We start from the raw sequence: 27444 nt of genomic DNA on the forward strand, positions 1-27444 counted from the left end.
TTTTTATAAGGGTTCATCGGTGCAATTTTTATGGTCATGATTGAGACACGTGTATGGGTGAGTTTAAACGAAGGGTGCAAGATAACACTTTTTACAGCTGGAGGCGCGTGGATGATCTTAGCCGTAAAAAATTAATCATAACAGTGTCAGTAAAATTCGTCTGCATTTAATGCCTAAAATGTTTTCCCCGATGCAAGTGGGCAATGAACAGGCTGGTTTGGCATGCGTTATCAAAAGTTTAACAACTTAATCATTTTTCAAATGCTTAAGTCCTTAAACTGGGGGGACTTAATGGTGTATCCTATCGTATACACACATAAAAGGCATAATAGTTGCATAAAAATAGCATCAGGAAGGCTGGAAACAACAGTTTTGTGGAGATTGTCCGTCCAGCGTTCTCCGCTGTACAGGCTGCTCCGTCATGCGTAAGCCCTGAAGGCTGCCTAGCGCATAAGCCCTGGCCGGAGAGCGCCGCATTTAGCATAAATTTCGGAGCACATGTAACATAACGTATCATCATTTGACACGTGTCTCCAAACAAATCTGGTAGATCTGACACTATAAATAGACCCCTTGGGTCGTCATTTTACACAAGTTCAGATATTCTGACAACTTTGAGAGCTGAGACTTCACTTCTCTTTCTCTCTCTACTTTCTCTCACTAAAAGTCATCCGGCTAGCACTCTTACGCTCTACGGACGACAGATTGATTAAGCCACCCCACAAGTTTCTACACTTGTGAACCGGGTCTGCAGGGATTATTTCCCGAGGGTAAAAATCAATCGGCAACACTCCGCTCTCCTAAAGCTAGATCACTTCTAGTCTCTTGTTGACATACTAAGCCTTACCTCATAAGGAAATAGGTGTTAACATTAACTATATATATAACCATATATATATATATATATATATATATCATCGTATAGTTTTTACAAGTTTTAACGTTCGTGAATCACCAGTCAACTTGGGTGGTCATTTGTCTATATGAAACCTATTCTAATTAATCAAGTCTTAATAAGTTTGATTGCTTAACATGTTGGAAACACTTAATCATGTAAATATCAATTTCATTTAATATATATAAACATGGAAAAGTTCGGGTCACTACATATATACACTCCAATGATCAGCTCTTAGCAGCCCATGTGAGTCACCTAACACATGTGGGAACCATCATTTGGCAACTAGCATGAAATATCTCATAAAATTACAAAAATATGAGTAATCATTCATGACTTATTTACATGAAAACAAAATTACACATCCTTTATATCTAATCCATATACCAACGACCAAAAACACCTACAAACACTTTCATTCTTCAATTTTCTTCATCTAAGTGATCTCTCTCAAGTTCTATCTTCAAGTTCTAAGTGTTCTTCATAAATTCCATAAGTATAGTTTCATAAAAATCAAGAATACTTCCAAGTTTGCAAGTCTACTTCCAAGCTTTCAAATCCATTCCAAGTAATCATCTAAGATCAAGGAACCTTTATTATTTATAGTAGGTTATCTTTCTAATTCAAGGTAATATTCATATTCAAACTTTGATTCAATTTCCACAACTATAACAATCTTATTTCGAGTGAAAATCTTACTTGAACTGTTTTCGTGTCATGATTCTGTTTCAAGAACTTTCAAGCCATCCAAGGATCCTTTGAAGCTAGATCCATTTTTCTCATTTCCAGTGGTTTTATCCAAAAAACTTGAGATAGTAATGATGTTCATAACATTATTCGATTCATACATATAAAGCTATCTTATTCAAAGGTTTAAAGTTGTAATCACTAGAACATAGTTTAGTTAATTCTAAACTTGTTCGCAAACAAAAGTTAATCCTTCTAACTTGACTTTTAAAATCAACTAAACACATGTTTTATATCTATATGATATGCTAACTTAATGATTTAAAACCTGAAAATACGATGAACACCATAAAATCGGATATACGCCGTCGTAGTGAAACCGGGGGCTGTTTTGGTTTGGATAATTAAAAACTATGATAAACTTTGATTTAAAAGTTGTTCTTCTGGGAAAATGATTTTTCTTATGAACATGAAACTATATCCAAAAATCATGGTTAAACTCAAAGTGGAAGTATGTTTTCCAAAATGGTCATCTAGACGTCGTTCTTTCGACTGAAATGACTACCTTTACAAAAATGACTTGTAACCTGTAATTCCGACTATAAACTTATACTTTTTCTGTATATATTCATAAAGTTAAGTTCAATATGAAATCATAGCAATTTGATTCACTCAAAATGGATTTAAAATGAAGAAATTATGGGTAAAACAAGATTGGTTATTTTTGCTTGTTGTAGCTACGTGAAAATTGGTAACAAATCTATATTAATCATATTCTGGCTAACTTATATTGTATTATACATGTATTCTAATATATTATGTAATCTTGGGATACCATAGACACGTATGCAAATGTTTTGACATATCATATCGACCCATCTATATATATTATTTGGAACAACCATAGACACTCTATATGCAGTAATGTTGGAGTTAGCTATACAGGGTTGAGGTTAATTCCAAAAAATATATATAGTTTGAGTTGTGATCTAGCCTGAGACGTGTATACACTGGGTCTTGGATTGATTCAAGATAATATATATCAATTTTTTTTCTGTACTTCTAACGTTGGACAACTAGTTGTAGGTTACTAACGAGGACATCTGACTTAATAAACTTAAAACATCAAAATGTATTAAAAGTGTTGTAAATATATTTTGAATATACTTTGATATATATGTACATATTTGTTATAGGTTCGTGAATCGACCCATGGCCAAGTCTTACTTCCCGACGAAGTAAAAATCTGTGAAAGTGAGTTATAGTCCCACTTTTAAAATCTAATATTTTTGGGATGAGAATACATGCAGGTTTTATAAATGATTTACAAAATAGACACAAGTACGTGAAACTACATTCTATGGTTAAATTATCGAAATCGAATATGCCCCTTTTTATTAAGTCTGGTAATCTAAGAATTAGGGAACAGACACCCTAATTGACGCGAATCCTAAAGATAGATCTATTGGGCCTAACAAACCCCATCCAAAGTACCTGATGAAAGGAACCGTCCTAATCCATCCGAACGAAGTCCATATCGATTATAAACGATTCACAACAGTTGATTACATCGCGAGGTACTTGACCTCTATATGATACATTTTACAAACATTGCATTCGTTTTGAAAAGACAATCTTTCATTTCATCTAAAGTTGACGGACATGCATACCATTTCATAATATATTCAACTATAATTGACTTAATAATGATCTTTGATAAATTCAACGACTCGAATGCAACGTCTTTTGAAATATGTCATGAATGACTCCAAGTAATATCTTTAGAATGATCAAATGCACAGCGGAAGATTTCTTTCGTACCTGAGAATAAACATGCTTTCAAGTGTCAACCAAAAGGCTGGTGAGTTCATTAGTTTAGCATAAATAATCATTTCATAATTTTAATAGAGCACAAGATTTCATATTTCCATTTCTCATAAACATACGTCCCATGCATAGAGACAAAAATATCATTCATATGGATTGAACACCTGGTAACCGACATTCACAATATGCATATAAGAATATCCCCATCATTCCGGGATCCTCCTTCGGACATGATATAAATTTCGAAGTACTAAAGCATCCGGTACTTTGGATGGGGCTTGTTGGGCCCGATAGATCTATCTTTAGAGTTCGCGTCAATTAGGGTGTCTGTTCCCTAATTCTTAGATTACCAGACTATATAAAAAGGGGCATATTCGATTTCGATCATTCAACCATATAATGTCATTTTAATTACTTGTGTCTATTTTGTAAAACAGTTATAAAAGTTGCGCATGTATTCTCAGTCCCAAAAATGTAAAGAGTAAAAGGGGATCAAAGGAACTCACACTACTGTATTTTGTAGTAAAAATACATATGACGTCATTGAACAATGCAGGGTTGGCCTCGGATTCACGAACCTATGTCATTTGTATATATGTTAACACATATAATGGTAATCGAATATCCTTATAAATATTTAGTTATATATTATAATCAATATTCATATATGATTTTATTACTACTTATCATATATTATAATGCTTATTTGATATATGTTTTAATTAATGTTATATCAATATAAATAGTATTTTATTAGTTAAAACATAATATTATGTAATATTAGTATGTAAAAAAAATATTTTTATATAAATATCTTTTGTTTGCTAAAATTACTAATTGTAATAATACTAAGTTAAGGATAATAATAATAATGGTAGTAATAATAATAATAATAATAATAATAATAATAATAATAATAATAATAATAATAATAATAATAATAATAATAATAATAATAATAATAATAATAATAATTAAAGTTAACAATAATATTAGTGATAATAAACTGTATACCTATCATCCTGTTATCATCACGTTATCATGATTGAAGCATCATCATCATCATCCTATAATCGCCATCATCTTCGGTCATAACCATATTCTAATTATCTCACGATCATTATGTGTCATATCTATCATCATTCTTCCGTGCTCGATTATCCAGTTACGGTTTCACCCCATATCATCTTTATGCTAGCTACGTCCATTAAAAGCCTAAAATATAGTCCATCTAATTAAAAAGGAGTCCAATTAATAAGCCCATGAGAGTGATTAATTGAATCCATAATTTAACCCACTTAATTAAAGAAGCCCAAATATTATTTGTTAATAAAGCCCGATAGTCTTTAACTCAAGAGTTGGTCCAATTAAGAAATCCCCTAAGTATATGACATCACGTTTACTTAATTATCTCACTTGCAACAAATTCACTAGGTTTAGGGAAACATCACAGATTCGTGTAGCAGTAACACGACATCATTCATCATCTTCACTATCATGCATCATTATCCTATATGTATCATAAGCGTACATCATTCTATCATAACCTAAATCAAACCATCATGTTTCATCACAATTAATTAATCCTAAACTTCATCATAATCATCAGTATTCGATTACCTCATCAAAAATTTTCTTAAATTGTGATTTCATGTAACATTAGTTTATCATTATCCTAATCATCATGTCAATCTTCATTACTTAGCATATATCATTATATATCTTAACATTTTTTATTACCTCGTCTTCAATGTTTTAAAAAAAAACAGAAGAATAAAGGCGGTAGTAGCAGCTCCATACATTCCGTCAATTGTGCTGCAGTTCTCGGATATGTATAGCGAACAGAAAACAGAACTAATACACTTGCAAGTCTTGGTCCACAATTACTAAATCCATTAAGGTAAAAGAAGTCCAATTAATCACTATCTTCATTCACTTTACAGCTCATCTTAGCATTATACAAAACAAAAATATATACCCCATTTCATTATAAAGGAACGGTTGTAGTTTTTGTAACATAATAGAAGGATTTGTTTATTTGTGAGTGGAATTTTGTTAGAATCCAAGAAAATATCCCCATGTGACCCCTCCACCAATTCTTGTATCATTATTCTTGTCGTTGTATTAATAGAAGTAGGACATAACAAATAGCAACAACATAAAATGTCATTTAATGAAGTGGAACTATGTAGACAGCAGAAACGATAGCTGGAGTTGCAGGTTGCAGTAAACAATAGTGTACGTTATAAAAGTCTTCAGGGTTTTTGGTTGAGTGGTTCACGACAGGAAAGAAAACAGTATTGGGTGCTTGGTAACCGTAGAAAGGAAGTAAAAAACAGGTTATGATCAAGTAGAAAACAGAAAAAGAAAAATTGTTTGTAAGTTTGTGAAGGTGACGGTTGTGGTTGGTTTCGAATAAGGCGATGTTTGAGCAAGGGATATAGCAGTAGTTCGCAGGTTATGGCTGGTGTTTGAGTGACAACATAAGTTGCTTTGCGAAAACAGAAGACTTTGAAGGGTTATAGTGGTGGTTCTTTTAGTGCATTGATCACCGGATATGATCAGAAAAACGAATGTAGTAGTAGAAAGACATCATAGGTGGTTTTGTGGGTTATTCGAAAGAAAGAAGGAAAAGAAAGAAAAATAATGATTCAGGTAGAAGCAAGTATCGGGCAGCAGGTTGTTCATGGGTTTTGGTTTACGAGTTTGCGTTTGAATCAAAGATAAGAAGCAGTAGTAGCATACAATAACAACTCCATCATCTTCATCGTAGTTACAATTTCCTTGTTAATGTTACAGGTTCGTTGTGTTTGAAAGTAAGGAAGAAATGAATGGGGTTGGTTAGTTGTTTGTGTCGTGCATTATAATAGAACCCAAGTAACATGTGGTTGTTTGCATATAAATTGAATCACAAGCATAAAGTAAGATTGCCAGTTGTCATAGATAAGTATGTAAAAAGTCTCTGTGCATATATGTTAAATCCATTGTCTTATAGTAATGTGGATTTAACAGGGGGAATCAATCAGAAAGAAGAAGACAGGAGTAAAAGAGTGAAGAAAAATAAAGTAGATACTGATGTTTAACAAATTTTGTTTGCACTGTAAAAATGAATTCGTCATATATCATAATCAGAGACAAATCATGAATAAAAGTTTAAAAGTAGATAGTTAAGTTAAACTAATTTGTTGTGTAATGTAACCGATTTGTACTGGTAGCAATTAGAAACAGGAAACGAATATCATACAGTTAAATTACATAACACTGAATCTTAATATTTTATTTTATTTTAAAAAATTTATATTAATAATTAATACATATAATTATATTAATAATAGTAATTCTATAAATGATAATAAAATTTGTTAATAATAATGTTAATAATGATATTAATAATAATAATAATATTAGTATAACAACTATATTTTTCACTTGTAACCACATTTATTATACTAATATTACAATTTATTGATTATATAATATATTGTATGATATCATTTATTAAATATTTATACCTTTTATATACATTACAATATAATATTAAATACGAATATAAACCACATATATATTTATATATATATATATATATATATATATATATATATATATATATATATATATATATATATATATATATATATATATATATATATATATATATATATTCATTTTAATAACAACATTATTATATCTTATTTTATTTTATTTTATTTTACATAATTAATTTTAATAACAACAACATAATATTTCAAATTCAATTACCATTTATATATACTATCATTTATATTTAAATATATATTTTTATATATATATACATATCTATTTACACACACATGTTCATGAATCGTCGGTAATGGTCGAAGGTCAATTGAATATATAAAACAGTTCAAAATTTTTGAGACTCAACCTAACAGACTTTGCTTATCTTATCGAAATCGAATAAGATTCAAGTTTAAATTTGGTCGGAAATTCCCGGGTCATCACAGTACCTACCCGTTAAAGAAATTTCGTCCCGAAATTTGAGTGAGGTCGTCATGGCTAGCAATAAATATGTTTTCCTGACATTGCTGATAAATAGAGTTTTATCATTATTGAATAATACAGATAAAATAATTCGATTATTCAAAGAGCACGAATGAAGCTATTACAAAAGAGTGAAATGAATAAATGAAGTTTCGTTTTAACTTGTGACGTAGTCTTGGTTGAATTTAGAAAATAAGGTGCGTCTTAACTTTTGACGTAGAGGGTTGAATTCCGGAATTCAAGGGTTTAAAGAAAATCTTTGAAATTTAAAAGATTTGATTTTTCAGCAAATAAGGAAATTAAGATCTCTATAATTAAATACTGTGATCTGCTTCGATTACTCTGTCTGATATTTCCATTATAAATTAAACTCTTCCGTTCCATTATTCTCACCATTCCTATACTTTCCTTCTTGTTTCATACATTCAAAAGGTTGTGAAAATGCTTAATCCAGTTCTAATACTTGATATTCTCCTAATTATCATCTATGTCATCCTTCTTTTCAATATTCCACCTGAAAAATCTGTTTTCTTCTAATTCGCCCTTGGGATTATAATGTTTTTAATTCTCCCGTGCCTTTATGTTACGATAAATATTGATATACACGATTTGTAATTTATGTGTTGTTATCGGGCTTTATATTATCCCTTATATTTCAAAGCCCTATGCTTTTGTTTTCTCTTCCTGACTTCCAGTCAAGCGAATAATGGTCCAGAATTTGTAGATATAGAGTTTCGGATGATTATAATGTTCTAAGCAGGAAGGATCGTGATAGTACGATTTGATTTTCAAATTTATCAACATCACGGAAGTTAGAACCATCAATAATACATTTTCTTACTTTGTTCGGGAGTTAAGTAGAATGAAGGAGTTATGTAACATGGCACATGATGACGTTATGATCTGTGAATCATCACATTCCATTTAGAAACTCAGCATGACTTACTGTAATATAATCACGTTGATCAAGTGTCTTTATATTATACTAACTCATGCATCAGTTCCCAACATTACTTCAATAACATTCATATTTTAAGCTCGAAAGTTTACAGAATATAGAAACTAACAGTTTCTATATGTTGTAACACTGATAACACGAAGAGATTGATGATTTCAGATAAGAATAGTTATGAAAATATCTTCAGAAATATGGAAGATATTTATAATGAAAGATACGATGATATTTTGGAATTTCTAATATCGAAGGATGGTGAGAAAAAATTTGCCCGCAAGATTTTGGAGTCAGAAGCAAGGTATTCGCTAAAGAATTTAGCAGATATTGAATCATTTGGATTCTTTGAAGTCAAACTTATTCTTTGTGATTTGTCTACGGCTTCCTTAATGGTTTCATATAATCCGCTTTTCGGTACTAAATTTTCTATTGAATGTTTCCAACATAATGATACACAGGAAGCACGCAGAGGTATATAATTCTGGACGAGAATATTCATGAAAATATCCTCAGAAATGTCGAAGATATTGATGATGATATTTTGGAATTTTTAAGTTCGATGGTTGATGAGGAAGATTTTCCGCAAGATTTTAACATGACTTCGGAGCAAGATATTCTCTAAAAATTTCAACGGATCCAGAATTATCTGGATTCTTTGAATATAGGGTATGGTCCTTGTATTTGTCCTTGGTCTCCTTCATGGTTAGCTCAATCCATTTTCCAGTTTCAACTTTTCTGAGCTTTTCCAACATACTATTCTTTATTATCAAACTTCTGGCTGTTAAGATCATTTACGGTTGTCTACGGTTTCTGCTGCTTCATTCAGCTTTTTCAATATTCAGATTATTGATTTGTAGACTGGGTGCTTTTCAAAATTTCAGAATGGAAGGTCATTATTCTAAGAGATAGATGTTATATGTATAACTGTTGATGTAGATATGCTGTGAGTTTTCAAAGTACTGATTGCCGATTCCTCTACATTTATTGCTACCATATCTGAATCATTGGTTATCGATCCGAGGTGATTTCAAGAGAATTGTGTTTTTAGATGATCAAACGCTGACGGTAATATGGTAGAATATAAAAGGTTCCCCGGTAACAATAAAAGAGCACAGATTCATATCAAGGTTACAAAAAGGTTGTTTCAAATGAAAAGTCGAAGTTGACTTGCTGGAGCTGTGACAAAATTGGCTAATTTGAAGAGAGATTATAAAGTTATTTTCGGTAATAACAACGCCAAAGGAGCTAGCACAATTACGTGTTAAACGTTTACTCAGGTTCCGAGTGTTTTCAGATGCATAACCATATGCATAAATCTTTTCTCCCGTAGTTGAAGTGCGGTTGGTTCATCCTCTCGATTGAGGTGTTTTCAAGAATCATGAAAGGTTTGAACGCAGATTGTAATCGTCAAGATACAAATGATGTTTAAGATGAAATCAAGTGACAATTTTGAAGAAATGTTCAGTTTCATATATTATAAACAATATTTTGATTCATTTTAATTGTCCATTGTTGGTAGTCCTTAGTTGATTAGTCCACAGTTAGCTAGGAACAGTTAGCTAGGATTTTGTTAGCGTGGATTCTTAACAAAATTTCTCATAGTTAATTTGTTTGTTTCTAACAAGTTTTATTCCGTCAAATGTTTTCTTCATTATGCCACTTGTTGGATTCTGATAGGTCAAAATCCAAATATGAAATTTGAATGGAAATGGTTATTCTGTGGTGAACGGATTCATATATCTGTGGATGTAAGTAGTATAGTAAATGACTGTTGAAACAGATTCGAAGAACGTACAATGTAACTTATTAATGTGAAATTTAAATATTCCTCGGGTATTACCTACCCGTTAAAATATTTTCACCATTAGCAGTTTGTACAAGAGAATTTTTAATTACAATCTTTATGAAAACATATATACATATATATTTTCTTCAGATGTATTCATGGATTTAATGAGTTAATATGATATTAAACTCATTTGCTTTTCGGTTGGGAATAGAATAAATAATCTCTAAAACTTTAGAGATTACATATTCGCCATGTCGAATGAAGATAAATGAGGTAGAACGATACGTAGAACGAAGATCATACTCAAAGCACAGATGATGATATTGAAGCATGGATTGTTGATGGTACTGGTGCTGTTATTGATGGTACTGTTGGTGCCGGTGATGTTGCTGAAGCTGGTACATTTTGCACCATATTCTCCGAATTGATTATTCGAGCGCGAAGTTCGTTGACTTATTACTCCAGGATGATTGTCGGTCGGAACGAGCGGATGAATAAGGTTCAGAATTGTGGATAGAATATAATCTTGTCGAGTTACCCTGGAAATGAGACTGAAAATGGTGTCTCGAACAGGTTCGCCGGTAAAGGCTTCAGTTTCATTGTCAAGAGGTGAATTCGGTTAGTGGAAGGGATTGCCTTCTGCGCGTTTCCATTAATTAAGTCGACTACGAACCCATCAGATGAATTGATAATGGCTGATTGGTTGATTCATGCCGATGACGCTGTTTTCAGAGCTTAGGTGAACATCTATGTCGGAATAGCTGTCAGAATAACTATCGGAATAGCTATCGAAATCTGAGGGACTAGAACTGGTTGAGGGATTCATCCTGTACGATCAGATGAAGGATTTTCGATAAGAAATAGATTATAGGATATAGATTAGTACCCTGCAATACATAATTTTTCATATGCATATATAATACTAAAATCCCATAAGTTACGGAGGAATCTACAGAAGCTGTCATGCATCGGTAACAATAACAGGTACGCTAAGATATGAATTAGCAGATATGCTAAGATATAAATTTTGTCTATACACTAATCATGCAATTAATGCAATAAGATGTGTCTAGACTAAGGGTGATAAGCAAGTGATTCTCTAAGAATGATAAGCAGGAAATTTTCGACACGAATGATAAGCAAAACTTTTGACATGCAGACACGGTCGAAGTCCAGACTCACTAATGCATCCTAACGACTTATCAGTTAGACACACTAATGCAGACCCAGTTCACTAAGACCACCGCTCTGATACCAACTGAAAGGACCCGTCCTAATCCATCCGGACGAAGTCCATATCAATTATAAATGATTCACAACAGTTGATTACATCGCGAGGTACTTGACCTCTATATGATACATTTTACAAACATTGCATTCGTTTTGAAAAGACAATCTTTCATTTCATCTAAAGTTGACGGACATGCATACCATTTCATAATATATTCAACTATAATTGACTTAATAATGATCTTTGATAAATTCAACGATGTAACACCCCAGCTTAACATGACCACAATATTGTCCGCTTTGCCCGCAGGCGCACGGCTTTTTCTTGGCGACCACACACGAGAAGCACTTTCCCAGGAGGTCACCCATCCTGGTAGTGCTCTTGCCCGAGCACGCTTAACCACAATGTACTCGCACTTCTACTCAGCCTGTGATCCCAAAACGCGTTGTGTCATTTAAGCGTGAGTATTACCTTATAATCCCATGATCACTCATGTTCGTGGGCGATGTGGGATTTGCCTAGGGTGTTACATTCACCCCCCCTTAGGGACTCATCGTCCTCGATGAGGTTTGCCCCACCACCCCCAACGGCATATGAGTGGCTCTGATACCATTCTGTAACACCCCAGCTTAACATGACCACAATATTGTCCGCTTTGCCCGCAGGCGCACGACTTTTTCTTGGCGACCACACACGAGAAGCACTTTCCCAGGAGGTCACCCATCCTGGTAGTGCTCTTGCCCGAGCACGCTTAACCACAACGTACTCGCACTTCTACTCAGCCTGTGATCCCAAAACGCGTTGTGTCATTTAAGCGTGAGTATTACCTTATAATCCCATGATCACTCATGTTCGTGGGCGATGTGGGATTTGCCTAGGGTGTTACAAACGACTCGAATGCAACGTCTTTTGAAATATGTCATGAATGACTCCAAGTAATATCTTTAGAATGATCAAATGCACAGCGGAAGATTTCTTTCGTACCTGAGAATAAACATGCTTTCAAGTGTCAACCAAAAGGCTGGTGAGTTCATTAGTTTAGCATAAATAATCATTTCATAATTTTAATAGAGCACAAGATTTCATATTTCCATTTCTCATAAACATACGTCCCATGCATAGAGACAAAAATATCATTCATATGGATTGAACACCTGGTAACCGACATTCACAATATGCATATAAGAATATCCCCATCATTCCGGGATCCTCCTTCGGACATGATATAAATTTCGAAGTACTAAAGCATCTGGTACTTTGGATGGGGCTTGTTGGGCCCGATAGATCTATCTTTAGAGTTCGCGTCAATTAGGGTGTCTGTTCCCTAATTCTTAGATTACCAGACTATATAAAAAGGGGCATATTCGATTTCGATCATTCAACCATATAATGTCATTTTAATTACTTGTGTCTATTTTGTAAAACAGTTATAAAAGTTGCGCATGTATTCTCAGTCCCAAAAATGTAAAGAGTAAAAGGGGATCAAAGGAACTCACACTACTGTATTTTGTAGTAAAAATACATATGACGTCATTGAACAATGCAGGGTTGGCCTCGGATTCACGAACCTATGTCATTTGTATATATGTTAACACATATAATGGTAATCGAACATCCTTATAAATATTTAGTTATATATTATAATCAATATTCATATATGATTTTATTACTACTTATCATATATTATAATGCTTATTTGATATATGTTTTAATTAATGTTATATCAATATAAATAGTATTTTATTAGTTAAAACATAATATTATGTAATATTAGTATGTAAAAAAATATTTTTATATAAATATCTTTTGTTTGCTAAAATTACTAATTGTAATAATACTAAGTTAAGGATAATAATAATAATGGTAGTAGTAATAATAATAATAATAATAATAATAATAATAATAATAATAATAATAATAATAATAATAATAATAATAATAATAATAATAATAATAATAATAATTAAAGTTAACAATAATATTAGTGATAATAAACTGTATACCTATCATCCTGTTATCATCACGTTATCATGATTGAAGCATCATCATCCTATAATCGCCATCATCTTCGGTCATAACCATATTCTAATTATCTCACGATCATTATGTGTCATATCTATCATCATTCTTCTGTGCTCGATTATCCAGTTACGGTTTCACCCCATATCATCTTTATGCTAGCTACGTCCATTAAAAGCCTAAAATATAGTCCATCTAATTAAAAAGGAGTCCAATTAATAAGCCCATGAGAGTGATTAATTGAATCCATAATTTAACCCACTTAATTAAAGAAGCCCAAAAATTATTTGTTAATAAAGCCCGATAGTCTTTAACTCAAGAGTTGGTCCAATTGAGAAATCCCCTAAGTATATGACATCACGTTTACTTAATTATCTCACTTGCAACAAATTCACTAGGTTTAGGGAAACATCACAGATTCGTGTAGCAGTAACACGACATCATTCATCATCTTCACTATCATGCATCATTATCCTATCTGTATCATAAGCGTACATCATTCTATCATAACCTAAATCAAACCATCATGTTTCATCACAATTAATTAATCCTAAACTTCATCATAATCATCAGTATTCGATTACCTCGTCAAAAATTTTCTTAAATTGTGATTTCATGTAACATTAGTTTATCATTATCCTAATCATCATGTCAATCTTTATTACTTAGCATATATCATTATATATCTTAACATTTTTTATTACCTCGTCTTCAATGTTTTAAAAAAAACAGAAGAATAAAGGCGGTAGTAGCAGCTCCATACATTCCGTCAATTGTGCTGCAGTTCTCGGATATGTATAGCGAACAGAAAACAGAACTAATACACTTGCAAGTCTTGGTCCACAATTACTAAATCCATTAAGGTAAAAGAAGTCCAATTAATCACTATCTTCATTCACTGTACAGCTCATCTTAGCATTATACAAAAAAAAAATATATACCCCATTTCATTATAAAGGAACGGTTGTAGTTTTTGTAACATAATAGAAGGATTTGTTTATTTGTGAGTGGAATTTTGTTAGAATCCAAGAAAATATCCCCATGTGACCCCTCCACCAATTCTTGTATCATTATTCTTGTCGTTGTATTAATAGAAGTAGGACATAATAAATAGCAACAACATAAATTGTCATTTAATCAAGTGGAACTATGTAGACAGCAGAAACGATAGCTGGAGTTGCAGGTTGCAGTAAACAATAGTGTACGTTATAAAAGTCTTCAAGGTTTTTGGTTGAGTGGTTCACGACAGGAAAGAAAACAGTATTGGGTGCTTGGTAACCGTAGAAAGGAAGTAAAAAACAGGTTATGATCAAGTAGAAAACAGAAAAAGAAAAATTGTTTGTAAGTTTGTGAAGGTGACGGTTGTGGTTGGTTTCGAATAAGGCGATGTTTGAGCAAGGGATATAGCAGTAGTTTGCAGGTTATGGCTGGTGTTTGAGTGACAACATAAGTTGCTTTGCGAAAACAGAAGACTTTGAAGGGTTATAGTGGTGGTTCTTTTGGTGCATTGATCACCGGATATGATCAGAAAAACGAATGTAGTAGTAGAAAGACATCATAGGTGGTTTTGTGGGTTATTCGAAAGAAAAAGGAAAAGAAAGAAAAATAATGATTCAGGTAGAAGCAAGTATAGGGCAGCAGGTTGTTCATGGGTTTTGGTTTACGAGTTTTCATTTGAATCAAAGATAAGAAGCAGTAGCAGCATACAATAACAACTCCATCATCTTCATCGTAGTTACAATTTCCTTGTTAATGTTACAGGTTCGTTGTGTTTGAAAGTAAGGAAGAAATGAATGGGGTTGGTTGGTTGTTTGTGTCGTGCATTATAATAGAACCCAAGTAACATGTGGTTGTTTGCATATAAATTGAATCACAAGCATAAAGTAAGATTGCCAGTTGTCATAGATAAGTATGTAAAAAGTCTATGTGCATATATGTTAAATCCATTGTCTTATAGTAATGTGGATTTGACAGGGGGAATCAATCAGAAAGAAGAAGACAGGAGTAAAAGAGTGAAGAAAAATAAAGTAGATACAGATGTTTAACAAATTTTGTTTGCACTGTAAAAATGAATTCGTCATATATCATAATCAGAGACAAATCATGAATAAAAGTTTAAAAGTAGATAGTTAAGTTAAACTAATTTGTTGTGTAATGTAACCGATTTGTACTGGTAGCAATTAGAAATAGGAAACGAATATCATACAGTTAAATTACATAACACTGAATCTTGATATTTTATTTTATTTTAAAAAATTTATATTAATAATTAATACATATAATTATATTAATAATAGTAATTCTATAAATGATAATAAAATTTGTTAATAATAATGTTAATAATGATATTAATAATAATAATAATATTAGTATAACAACTATATTTTTAACTTGTAACCACATTTAATATACTAATATTACAATTTATTGATTATATAATATATTGTATGATATCATTTATTAAATATTTATACCTTTTATATACATTACAATATAATATTCAATACGAATATAAACCACATATATATTTATATATATATATATATATATATATATATATATATATATATATGATAATGCTAAAAACAAACATATATTTCATAGCATTATTTCTCAAGAAAGACAAGCTTTTAGTTGCAATTGTTCTATTTACAAGTGATATTCGTTTGTATAATAAAAGGTGAAGACAAAAGACAGATTCGACGAATTGAAGACGCAAACGACCAAAAAGCTCAAAAGTACAAAAGACAATCAAAAAGGTTCCAATTATTAATAAGAAACGTCTCGAAATTACAAAAGTACAAGATTCAAAACGCAAAGTACAAGATATTAAATTGTACGCGAGGACGTTCGAAAATCCGGAACCGGGACCAGAGTCAACTCTTAACGCTCGACGCAACGGACTAAAAATTACAAGTTAACTATATATATAAATATAATATAATATATAATTAATTATATTAATTATATATATATTATATATATATATTAAAAACCGTCGGCAGAGAAAACTCCAAGGACTGAGCTGTAAATACTATCTCCGTGACTCGCGGAGTTTGAAGGGGATTTTGCCGCGAGTCGCAGAGCCCCAAAAATCAACTCTGGCTATAAAGCCAACCGAATTCTGATCAAAAATCATCATCTTTTTCTTCCTCTTCATACGTAAAATTTATATTTATATTTATAATTTATATTTTAATTTTAATTATAATTCTAATAATAAGGGTATGTTAGCGAATGTTGTAAGGGTGTAAGTCGAAATTCTGTCCGTGTAACGCTACGCTATTTTTAATCATTGTAAGTTATGTTCAACCTTTTTATATTAATGTCTCGTAGCTAAGTTATTATTATGCTTATTTAAAACGAAGTAATCATGATGTTGGGCTAATTACTAAAATTGGGTAATTGGACTTTGTACCATAATTGGGGTTTGGATAAAAGAACGACACTTGTGGAAATTAGACTATGGGCTATTAATGGGTTTTATATTTGTTTAACTAAATGAAAGTTTGTTAATGTTAATATAAAGATTTACAATTGGGCGTCCCTATAAATTACCATATACACTCAATCGGACACGATGGGCGGGGTATTTATATGTACGAATAATCGTTCATTTAACCGGACACGGGAATGGATTAATAGCCACTAGAATAATTAAAACAGGGGTGAAATTACATTCAAGGGTAATTGGTGTAATTGTTAACAAAGTAGTAAAACCTTGGTTTACACGCAGTCGATAACCTGGTGTATTCATTAAACAAAGTATTAAAACCTTGTTACAATTCGAATCCCCAATTAGTTGGAATATTTAACTTCGGGTATAAGAATAATTTGATGAGGACACTCGCACTTTATATTTATGACTGATGGACTGTTATGGACAAAAACCAGACGGACATATTAAATAATCCAGGACAAAGGACAATTAACCCATGGGCATAAAACTAAAATCAACACGTCAAACATCATGATTACGGAAGTTTAAATAAGCATAATTCTTTTATTTCATATTTAATTTCCTTTATTTTATATTTAATTGCACTTCTAATTATCGCACTTTTATTTATTGTTATTTAATCGCACTTTTAATTATCGTACTTTTTAATTATCGCAATTTTATTTTATCAGATTTTTATTATTCGCAATTTCATTATCGTTATTTACTTTACGCTTTAATTTAAGTCTTGTATTTATTTTATATTTTACATTAGGTTTTAACTGCGACTAAAGTCTTAAAATCGACAAACCGGTCATTAAACGGTAAAAACCCCCCTTTATAATAATAATATTACTTATATATATATTTGTATTTTTATAAAAGTAAACTAATATAGCGTTGAGCTTTGTTTAAAGATTTCCCTGTGGAACGAACCGGACTTACTAAAAACTACACTACTGAACGATTAGGTACACTGCCTATAAGTGTTGTAGCAAGGTTTAAGTATATCCATTCTATAAATAAATAAATATCTTGTGTAAAATTGTATCGTATTTAATAGTTTTTCCTAGTAAAATTAATAACTATTTTATATACTACCCCGCTGCACATCAAGTATTTTTGGCGCCGCTGCCGGGGAACTTCTTAAACGCCGGAAGCGCAACGCTAATATAAAAAAAAAAAAAAGATTTTTAGTTACTTTTATTAAAAGTCGTTTTTGTAAAAATACGTTTTAAAAATTCGAAAATATAAAAAGAAAAACAAAAATATAAGTATTTTTAAGATGTTGTTAAATATTTAAGTTTTATAAGTTTCTTTATCTTTATTTTAATTTATAAAAATATAACTTTTATTAAATATCTTTTATTTAATTAAAAAACAGAAAATAAAAAAAAATAAAAAAATAAAGAAAAACGCGTAAAAATTTCAAACCTGTCAGCTGAAATTCTGAACCCCGCGACTCGCGGGGTTTTCCTCATTAATCACCGCAACTCGCGGAGTAACTCTGACACGCGACAGAAACCCTAAAACTGCATTTAATTACGGGTTATTATTAATATTAATTATTATTTAAACCTAATTATTATTATTATTATTATTAGTTTTAGTTTTATTTTTACTTTTTATTTAATTTATGTATTTAGTATTAATTAGTTTTATTAAATTATAAAATTAATAGTTTAATAAAATAAATAATATAAAAATAATATTTTTATAAAAATTGTAATTTTTACAACTTTTTGTATATTTTTATATTTTGTACCTTTTTAATCATTGTAGCGTAATATTTGTATTTTTTTTAGCTCATAGTTAATTTTAAACTTAGTTTTTGCTATAGTTATTTTTACTCCTAGATTTTTAGGCTTTGCCGTAGAATTCCTTAAGTACTTTTTCTTTAGACTAAGATTTAGGTGCTTTAGAATTTTACGACGCCTTTTGAAGTTTTAGTTTCTTTTTAAGTTATTTCTATTTGGGATTTAGTTTTTCTTGTAAGCTTTAATATTTTTAGACCTTTTACTATGTACCAATTATCATTCCAATTAATAATTTCAATTTGCGATTATAATTTTAAGTTAGTTGTAGTAATAAGGTTAGGTTAGTAAAGTATTTTTAAGTTTTTATAAGTTTCTTTTATTTTTCCATCACCTTTTATTTTTCAACCATTTTTTTTTTCTTTTTCGACCTTTTTCGACGAACTCTTTTTCTCTCTTATTTCTCGCTATTCTAGTTTTAGGACATAGATTTTTATTCTACTTCTTATCTAAATTTCTTAAAATTACGAAAATTTATTTTAAGTGGTTAAATTGATAGACATCAAAATTTTCTGGTTCGTAGTAATAGTTGGATTTGTACGTGGACCGGGTTATTGGAGCCAAACAGTCCTCAATTATATTGAGACCAAACGAATCCTGCCCCTCTGCTGCATCTTTTGGCTATTCGAAACGTGGGCAAAATCAGAAAAGTCTATTGATTGGATAACTTATTATAATTTTTCTTTCCTTTTTAAAACTAATAGGATATTCAGTGAATGCACCGAGCAAGACGTTCATCACCTTTTGTACGTTCACCACCTGTAACTAGATCAAGACATTTAGCAAATATAACCGCCGTTGATTTTTCTTTAGAATCGTCATCCAGTCGACCAAGTACTTCAGTTCAAATTTCCGATAATCCATTTTTTGAACCCGACCTCACAATTGAGAATCCAGAGAATATTCAGGAACGGTTCGTAGATCCTGAACCATTAAACTTTCCTCCGGAACCACCAATCATTCAAACAGAGATTGTTGAGGAACGAACCATTAAAACAGAATCATCTAGTGATACCGATTCAACAAATTCAATTATGGAGAATCTGGAACCTTTAAGTATGGAAGACCGAATGAGAGCTAAACGCACTGGCCAAGGTCACGCAATTACTCATCCAGACATTAATGCGCCAGATTATGAAATCAAAGGACAAATTCTACACATGGTGACTAATCAATGCCAATTTAGTGGTGCGCCGAAGGAAGATCCAAATGAACATCTACGTACCTTTAATAGGATCTGCACACTATTTAAAATACGAGAAGTGGAGGATGAACAGATATATCTCATGTTATTTCCCTGGACTTAAAAGGGAGAAGCCAAAGATTGGTTGGAATCGTTACCTGAAGGGGCGATTGATACATGGGATGTTTTAATTGATAAATTTCTTAAGCAATTCTTTCCTGCATCTAAAGCCGTAAGACTTCAAGCAGAAATTGTTACGTTCACACAGAAACCAAATGAAACTCTATATGAGGCGTGGATAAGATATGGAAAGTTGTTAAGAGGATGTCCGCAACATGGTTTAGACACCTGTCAAATAGTACAAATATTCTACCAAGGATGCGACATCACTACAAGAAAAGACATAGATATAGCAGCTGGTGGTTCTATTATGAAGAAAACCGAAACTGATGCTTACAAAATTATTGATAATACTGCTTCCCACTCACATGAGTGGCACCAAGAAAAAGATATCATTAGATCATCTAAAGCAGCTAGAGCCGATTCTAGCCATGACTTAGATTCCATTTCCGCAAAGATAGATGCTGTGGAGAGACGAATGGAAAAGATGACTAAAGATATTCACTCAATACGAATTAGTTGTGAGCAGTGTGGAGGACCACATTTGACAAAAGATTGTCTCAGTATTGAATTAACAATGGAACAAAGAGAGAATATTTCATACATAAACCAAAGGCCTGGAAATAATTATCAGAATAATTATCAACCGCCAAGACCGATTTACAATCAAAACCAGAATTATAACCGAAATATTCCATACAACAACCAACAAGGTCCTAGCAATCAACAAGTATCCAATAATACTTACAATCAGCAAAGACCTAATTTTCAAAACAAACCACCACAACAAACCGATGATAAAAAGCCGAATTTAGAAGATATGATGACGAAGCTAGTTGAAACTCAAACGCAGTTTTTCACATCTCAAAAACAAACCAATGAACAAAATGCTCAAGCATTTAGAAATCAACAAGCTTCTATTCAAAATCTGGAACAAGAAGTAAGTAACCTAGCAAGGTTAATAGGTGAAAGAAAACCGGGAAGTCTACCGAGCGATACAAATGCTAACCCCCAGAATGAAACAGCTAAAGCCATTACCACAAGAAGTGGTACAACACTTAAACCACCTGAAATACCTGTAACTTCTGATGAAACTATTCCTACTCCACAAGAACCACAACCTGATCAAGATAAGGAAAAAGAACCGGTAGTTGAAAAGGTTAATGAAAATAACACAGTTAAGGATAAACCTTATGTTAAACCATACCAACCACCACTTCCTTACCCGAGTAAAATGAAGAAAGAAAAACTTGAAGCCGAGCAATCCAAATTCTTGGATATGTTTAAACAGATAAATGTAAATCTTCCTTTCATTGATGTGATTTCAGGAATGCCAAGATATGCTAAATTCTTGAAAGATCTAATCTCAAATAGAAAGAAAATGGAAGAACTCTCGGCTGTTACTATGAATGCTAATTGTTCAGCAGTGCTGTTGAATAAGATACCAGAAAAATTATCTGATCCAGGAAGTTTCACAATTCCATGTTTTCTGGGTAGTCTTAGTTCAATAGAAGCATTGGCAGACTTAGGTGCTAGTATAAATCTAATGCCGTATTCACTATACGCTAAACTAGACCTTGGAGAATTGAAACCAACCAGAATAAGCATACAACTAGCCGATAGATCAATAAAATATCCTAGAGGGATAATGGAGAACATGCTAGTTAAAGTTGGTACTTTAGTATTTCCAGTAGATTTTGTTGTTTTAGACATGGAAGAAGATTCTCAAGTTCCTCTCATATTAGGAAGACCATTCTTAAACACGGCTAAAGCAATGATAGACGTGTTCGGTAAGAAACTGACCCTAAGTATAGAGGATGAGAGTGTTACCTTTTCAGTTGATAGAGCAATGCAACAATCACAATCTGCAGATGATACATGTTATTATATTCAAACTATAGATGCACATGCAGAATTATTAGAAGAATTTCCAGAATTACAAGGAACAGGAGAATGTTCTTTAGGAGAAGGTAATGAACCAATTGATGAAGCTGAAATGTTAGCTACACTTATAGCTAATGGATATGAACCAACAACAGAAGAAATTCAAATGCTAAAAGAAGAAGACAGATATCGATATAAATCATCGATAGAAGAACCTCCGAAATTAGAGTTAAAGCCACTTCCAAACCATTTGGAATACGCTTATTTACATGGTGAATCTGAATTACCTGTAATAATATCGTCTTCTCTTACTGAAAATGAGAAATCACAACTCATTTCTGTGTTGAAAGCTCATAAACCAGCCATTGCATGGAAGATTCATGATATTAAAGGAATAAGTCCTTCGTATTGCACACATAAAATCCTTATGGAAGAAGATCATAAAACGTATGTGCAACGCCAACGAAGACTAAATCCTAATATGCAAGATGTAGTTAAGAAAGAGATTATTAAACTGCTAGATGCAGGTTTGATATATCCAATCTCTGATAGTCCATGGGTAAGCCCAGTTCAATGCGTACCTAAGAAGGGTGGCATGACTGTCATTACAAATGAGAAAAATGAGCTTATTCCTACTAGGACTGTAACAGGATGGCGTGTATGTATTGATTATAGAAAATTAAATGACGCCACCAGAAAAGATCACTTTCCCTTACCTTTCATAGATCAAATGTTGGAAAGATTAGCCGGAAATAGTTACTATTGTTTTCTAGATGGATTTTCCGGATATTTTCAAATTCCAATAGCACCCGAAGATCAAGAGAAAACCACATTCACGTGCCCTTATGGTACTTTTGCATACAAACGCATGCCATTTGGACTTTGTAACGCCCCTGCAACCTTTCAAAGGTGTATGATGGCGATTTTTCACGACATGATAGAAGAATGCATGGAAGTATTCATGGATGACTTTTCAGTCTTCGGTGATACATTTAAATCAGTCTAGTTAATCTGGAACGAATGCTAATTAGATGCGAAAAATCAAATCTAGTACTTAATTGGGAGAAATGCCATTTCATGGTTAAAGAAGGCATCGTTCTTGGACATAAAATTTCAAAAGAAGGAATTGAAGTGGATAGAGCTAAAGTAGATGTAATTGCTAAACTTCCACATCCCACAAATGTTAGAGGAGTTAGGAGTTTTCTAGGGCATGCCGGTTTTTACCGACGTTTCATAAAAGATTTTTCTAAAATTGCCACTCCTATGAATAAACTCCTAGAAAAGGATGCTCCATTCATCTTTTCAGATGAGTGTATCAAATCTTTTAATATTCTTAAAGAAAAACTCACTAATGCACCGATCATGATAACACCAAATTGGAATCTACCATTTGAACTAATGTGCGATGCAAGTGATTTTGCAATGGGAGCCGTTTTAGGACAAAGGATTGAAAAACGATTTCAACCTATATATTATGCTAGTAAGACATTACAAGGAGCACAAACAAACTATACAACTACTGAAAAAGAACTCCTTGATATTGTCTTTGCTTTTGACAAATTTCGATCATATCTCGTTCTAGCAAAAACGGTGGTCTATACCGACCATTCTGCTCTTAGATACCTATTTTCAAAACAAGATGCTAAACCAAGATTAATCCGTTGGATCTTACTCTTACAAGAGTTTGATATTGAAATCCGAGATAAAAGAGGAGCAGAAAATCTCGCCGCTGATCATCTTTCTCGTCTTGAAAATCCCGAATTAGAAGTTCTGAATGAATCGGCCATACAAGACAACTTTCCTGATGAATATCTATTGAAGATAGATTATAAAGAAATCCCATGGTTTGCAGACTATGCAAACTACTTAGTTTGTGGATTCCTTGAAAAAGGATTATCGTACCAAAGACGAAAGAAATTCTTCAGTGATATAAAACACTATTTCTGGGAAGATCCACATTTGTTTAAAAGTTGTCCCGATGGAATAATACGCCGATGTGTATTTGGAGATGAAGCTAGTAAAATTTTAAACCATTGTCACACAGGACCAACAGGAGGGCATTATGGGCCTCAACTAACAGCAAGAAAAGTTTATGAAGCTGGATTCTATTGGCCAACAATTTACAAAGACGCACACCTTCTTTGCAAATCCTGTGATGCATGTCAAAGGGCCGGAAAAATAAGTCAACGTGATGAAATGCCACAAAATGTCATCCAAGTATGTGAAGTATTTGACATTTGGGGTATTGACTTTATGGGTCCATTTCCAAAATCTCATAATAATCTATATATACTCGTAGCCATTGATTATGTATCTAAATGGGCGGAAGCACAAGCTCTCCCAACTAACGATGCACGAGTTGTAGTCAACTTTTTAAAACGTCTTTTTGCAAGGTTTGGAACACCGAAAGCTTTAATAAGTGATCGGGGTACTCATTTCTGTAATAATCAACTTGAGAAAGTTCTTAAAAGATATGGAGTAACTCATAAAATCTCCACCGCATATCATCCACAAACAAGTGGGCAAGTTGAAAATACCAACCGAGCTTTAAAACGTATTCTAGAGAAAACCGTAGGATCAAATCCGAAGGAATGGTCCATTAAATTGGAGGATGCACTCTGGGCTTTTAGAACAGCCTACAAAACTCCAATTGGAACCACACCTTTTAGACTTGTTTATGGAAAAGCATGTCATCTTCCAGTAGAAATTGAACACAAAGCATTTTGGGCTTTGAAAACATGTAATCTTGATTTACATGAAGCCGGACGTCTACGATTAAGTCAACTAAATGAATTAGAAGAATTAAGACATGAAGCATACGAAAATTCGTTAATCTATAAGGAAAGAACGAAGAAATTGCATGATAAAAGAATCAGAAGTTCAAAAGAATTTAAAGAAGGAGACAGAGTTCTTCTTTTCAATTCACGATTCAAGCTATTTCCTGGAAAATTGAAATCAAGATGGTCTGGACCATTCATAGTCAAAAGAGTTTTCCCATACGGAACGATAGAATTAATAAATTCAAATGGGATTGAATTTAAAGTTAATGGTCACAGAGTTAAACATTACATACATGGTCCGATGGAAGTCGACAACGAAGTTAATCACAATTTCGATACCACAGCTAACTAAGTGTGGGGAGAATCAAGTCTTTAAAGGATAATATGTATTTCTGTTAGAGTTAGATTGTCTGTTTTCGTGTAGTTCTCGAAAATGGAACCTGAATGGTCTTTCCCTAGCAGACCCTAAAGAACTAGTCTTCTCCCCCCATTCTGAATTTTTATTTTTTTTTAGGTTTTTACGAAATGAAGACTGCCTGTGAACTAAACCATGGTCTAATGCTACACGCTTTGATCACTAAACGTAATAATGACATACTACCGAGCGAATTAGTATCAGTAATCAGAGAAAGAATGGACGGAGTTAGAAAAGAATCCAGATGCGAAGATAATAAGTTACAATTTGGTAAAGGAAAATCAAAATTCGCAGCGAAAAGAAGAGCACGACACCTAGAACGATGTCACCAATGCGGAAAATGGTCACATGGAGGTAAATGTTCAAATAATCAAACCTATTCAAATACCGAATTTGTTACTTTATGCAGAGACGGACCGTTCATATGTTTAGAAGAAAAGACACTGAATGCTCGAGGTTACGCCTATGTAGCCATGGAAAATCAATTAAACCGACTATCTTATGAATGGAATAGATCATATAACTAAGAAATCTATTCCACAGGTATGTCTGTACAGTTTTTATTTTTATTTTTATTTTTAACCTTTTGATAATAAACGCTAATTTGTTCGCTAAAAAGTATTAAATTGGTATTGAATAAAATTAGGTTTGGCGACCGAAATTATTGATATCATTCAAAAATTTATTACATCACTGCGAAATTTAACGTTTATTCTTAAGGTATAAATATTTTTAATCAATCAACCCAAAATATTTCAAAAATTCGTCATGAGTTAAATTAGGTCTTGGAACCGAAATTACTTTACCGAAAAGAGGGGCGCATATTTTTGATAATATTTGATTGATTAAAGTGGGATAAAAAGACAAAAAGATTTTTAATTTTATTTTTACCATGTTTTTAAAATTAATATTTAAATCTTAAATTAATATTGTAAACTTTATAAAAACAATATATTTAAAATTGTAAATATTTGAAAAATTAATATAAGTTTGATATGAATTTATAAATTTTTAAATTAAGTTTGGTATGAATTTTTAATTTTTAAAATATTAATTTTTAATTTTATGCATTTCAAATTTTAAGTTTGGTGTGAATTTTTAATTTTTAATTTTGAATTTTATATTTAAGTTGTGTGAATTTAAAAACAAAAATTTACTTTATCTCATTAAGTTAAGAATATGATTTTTAAAATTCGTCGTAAGTTGAAGACTAGGTCTTTGAACCGAAATTGCTTTACCCGAGGGAGGGACGAGAACTTTTATTATCATTATTTTTAATCTTATTAATTTAAAGTATGCCAAAAACATTAAAAAACCCAAAAATCTTAGCTTTTAAAACAATCGCTACAAAAAGACAAATTTTAAAATTTTGTCGAAGGACGGACTAGGACATCGATCCGAAACGACCTCGTCCTAAATAACAAGGGAAACAAAATTTTAAAATTAATTACTTAATTGTTTTAATAAGTTAATGATTATAAAAAAAAAAAAAAAAAAAAAAATATACCAAACTCCGTGACTCGCGGAGTTTGGAGCTTAAATCTCCGCGAGTCGCGGAGAGACTAAAAACCGGAAAAAAAATATAACTGAACAACAGATCAGTCCCAACTCCCCCACACAAAAACACTGCAAAAATACAGCTCGAAAAAAACCCCGAAAAAACCCGAAAATCACCCCCAAAAATCCCAATTTTTAACCGTTAATCACCAAATTTTTTGCTAAAATCATGTTGAGAAGGATGCTATCTAAGAATTACTCAAGAAAAACGAATGAAAGGGGTGAATCTTCATCCCAAGCCCGCAATGCTCCTGCTGAGAATTTGGAACAACAGGAGGTGGATAACTACTACAAGCAGGATGTACCTCATCCAGTCATGACCTTTTCAGATATGCATTTGGAAGAGTTGCACCCGAACCTGAGATTTGACAGACTTTGGATAGATTATCCAAAATATCAACGGGGTTTGCATACTCTTCATTCCAAGGTTGTTGAGGTACCGAGGGTCATAGAATGGGGACCCTTAGAAGCTGTAGAATTGGCCGGGCCAATTAGGGAATTACTTGTACAGAGGTATGGTAATTCTTCTTTTAATGACTGGATATGTTTATTCACCATACGCAGACCTGTATATAAAGTATGGTGTGAAGAGTTGTTATGTAGTATAGAGTTGAATGATCGGGTAGCTAGTTTAACCGATCGTTCTTTTATTAGATTTTTGTTAGGCGGTTCGATGCGCCACATGTCTTTACTGGACATGGCTCAGGCTTTACGTATATATACGCCTGAGGAGTTAGCGTCTGCCTATTGTAGAGGATTGATACTAAACGGTAGAAAGATAGATGAGAATTTTGATACACACGGTGTGTGGAGTCAAATGACAAGCCAT

Source organism: Rutidosis leptorrhynchoides, chromosome 4 (genome assembly GCF_046630445.1).
Source record: "Rutidosis leptorrhynchoides isolate AG116_Rl617_1_P2 chromosome 4, CSIRO_AGI_Rlap_v1, whole genome shotgun sequence".
In the NCBI taxonomy this organism is placed as follows: domain Eukaryota; kingdom Viridiplantae; phylum Streptophyta; class Magnoliopsida; order Asterales; family Asteraceae; genus Rutidosis; species Rutidosis leptorrhynchoides.